The 2,835-nt window shown below is 42.7% G+C and overlaps 1 non-coding gene across 1 annotated transcript; it reads left to right on the forward strand.

The window, feature by feature from the left end:
* Positions 1-2,219: 2,219 nt before the first annotated feature.
* Positions 2,220-2,327, forward strand: LOC112787657 (small nucleolar RNA R71). Its single transcript, XR_003195058.1, has one exon. It is a non-coding gene; the product is annotated as a small nucleolar RNA R71 (small nucleolar RNA).
* The last annotated feature ends 508 nt before the right edge of the window (positions 2,328-2,835 follow it).

Genomic DNA, 2,835 nt, shown 5'->3' on the forward strand with positions numbered 1-2,835 from the left:
GAAGGATGGATGTGAGTGGTGAAGAGAATGGTGGGATTTGATAGGTGAGGGGTTTTTGGGGAAGAGGTATTGAGGTGATTGGTGAATGGGTGAAGAAGAGAGAGAGTGGTGGGGTAGGTGGGGATCCTGTGGGGTTCACAGATCCTGAAGTGTCAAGGATTTCTCATCCCTGCACCATGTGGCGTGTAAAATGCCCCTTTTCTGCCAATCCTGGCGTTAAACGCCAGGCTGCTGCCCATTTCTGGCGTTTAACGCCAGCTTCTTGCCCATTCCTGGCGTTAAACGCCAGTCTGGTGCCCTTTTCTGGCGTTAAACGCCCAGAATGGTGCCAGACTGGGCGTTTAACGCCCATTCTGCTACCTTTACTGGCGTTTAAATGCCAGTAACTATCTCTTCCAGGGTGTTCTGTTTTTCACTTTGTTTTTACTTTTTCAATTGTTTTTGTGACTTTACATGATCATCAACCTACAGAAAATATAAAATAACAATAGAAAATAGAAAATTATCATAGAATAGTAACGATTGGGTTGCCTCCCAATAAGCGCTTCTTTAATGTCAATAGCTTCACAGTGGGCTCTCATGGAGCCTCACAGATATTTAGAGTAATGTTAGAACCTCCCAACACCAAACTTAGAGTTTGACTGTGGGGCCTCTGTTTGACTCTGTATTGAGAGAAGCTCTTCATGCTTCCTTTCCATGGTTACAGAGGGATATCCTTGAGCTTTAAACACAAGGGAGTCTTCATTCACTTGAATGATCAATTCTCCTCTGTCAACATCAATCACAGCTTTTACTATGGCTAGGAAGGGTCTGCCAAGGATGATGGATTCATCCATACACTTCCCAATTTCTAGGACTATGAAATCAGCAGAGATGTAATGGTCTTCAACCTTTGCCAAGACATCCTCTACAAGTCCATAAGCTTGTTTCTTTGAATTGTCTGCCATCTCCAGTGAGATTCTAGCAGCTTGTACCTCAATGATCCCTAGCTTCTCTATTACGGAGAGAGGCATAAGGTTTATGCTTGACCCTAGGTCACACAGAGCCTTCTCAAAGGTCATGGTGCCTATGGTACAAGGTATTAAGAATTTTCCAGGATCTTGTTTCTTCATAGGTGATCTCTGCCTAGTCAAGTCATCCAGTTCTTTGATGAGCAATGGAGGTTCATCCTCCCAAGTCTCATTACCAAACAACTTGGCATTTAGCTTCATGATTGCTCCAAGGTACTTAGCAACTTGCTCTTCAGTGACATCTTCATCCTCTTCAGAGGAAGAATACTCATCAGAGCTCATGAATGGCAAAAGTAAATTTAATGGAATCTCTATGGTCTCAGTGTGAGCCTCAGATTCCCATGGTTCCTCATTAGGGAACTCCACGGAGGTCAGTGGATGTCCATTGAGGTCTTCCTCAGTGGAGATCACCGCCTCTTCCTCCTCTCCATGTTCGGACATTTGAGATGTGGTTATGGCCTTGCACTCTCTTTTTGGATTCACTTCTGTATTACTAGGGAGAGTGCCAGGAGGGAGTTCAATAATTTTCTTACTCAGCTGACCCACTTGTGCCTCCAAATTTCTAATGGAGGACCTTGTTTCAGTCATGAAACTTTGAGTGGTTTTGATTAGATCAGAGACAATGGTTGCTAAGTCAGAGTGGCTTTGCTTAGAATTCTCTGTCTGTTGCTGAAAAGATGATGGAAAAGGCTTGCCATTGCTAAACCTATTTCTTCCACCATTACTGTTGTTGAAACCTTGTTGAGGTCTCTGTTGATCCTTCCATAAGAGATTTGGATGATTTCTCTATAAAGGATTATAGGTGTTTCCATAGGGTTCTCCCATGTAATTCACCTCTTCCATTGCTTGGTTCTCAGGATCATAAGCTTCTTCTTCAGAGGAAGCTTCCTTAGTACTGCCTGTTGCTGCTTGCATTCCAGACAGACTCTGAGAAATCACATTGACTTGTTGGGTCAATATTTTATTCTGAGCCAATATGGCATTCAAAGTATCAATCTCAAGAACTCCTTTCTTCTGAGTTGTCCCATTATTCACAGGATTCCTTTCAGAGGTATACATGAATTGGTTATTTGCAACCATTTCAATGAGTTCTTGAGCTTCTGCAGGAGTCTTCTTCAGATGAAGAGATCCTCTAGCAGAGCTATCCAATGACATCTTGGATAGTTCAGACAGACCATCATAGAAGATTCCTATGATGCTCCATTCTGAAAGCATGTCAGAAGGGCATCTTCTGATCAATTGCTTGTATCTTTTCCAAGCTTCATAGAGGGATTCTCCTTCCTTCTGTCTAAAGGTTTGGACTTCTACTCTAAGCTTACTCAATTTTTGAGGTGGAAAGAACTTTGCCAAGAAGGCATTGACTAGCTTTTCCCAAGAGTTCAGGCTTTCCTTAGGTTGTGAATCCAACCATATCCTAGCTCTGTCTCTTACAGCAAAAGGAAAGAGCATAAGTCTGTAGACTTCAGAGTCAACCCCATTGGTCTTGACAGTGTCACAAATTTGCAAGAACTCAGCTAAGAACTGATGAGGATCTTCCAATGGAAGTCCATGAAACTTGCAGTTCTGTTGCATTAGAGAAACTAATTGAGGCTTAAGCTCAAAGTTGTTTGCTCCAATGGCAGGGATTGAGATGCTTCTCCCATAGAAATCGGGAGTAGGTGCAGTAAAGTCACCAAGCACCTTCCTTGCATTGTTGACATTGTTGTTGTTTTCGGCTGCCATGGTTTCTTCTTCTTTGAAAAGCTTTGTTAGGCCCTCTAGAGAGAGTTGTGTTTTGGTTTCTCTTAGCTTTCTCTTCAAGGTCCTTTCAGGTTTAGGATCAGCT

Source organism: Arachis hypogaea, chromosome 20 (assembly GCF_003086295.3).
Source record: "Arachis hypogaea cultivar Tifrunner chromosome 20, arahy.Tifrunner.gnm2.J5K5, whole genome shotgun sequence".
NCBI lineage: Eukaryota > Viridiplantae > Streptophyta > Magnoliopsida > Fabales > Fabaceae > Arachis > Arachis hypogaea.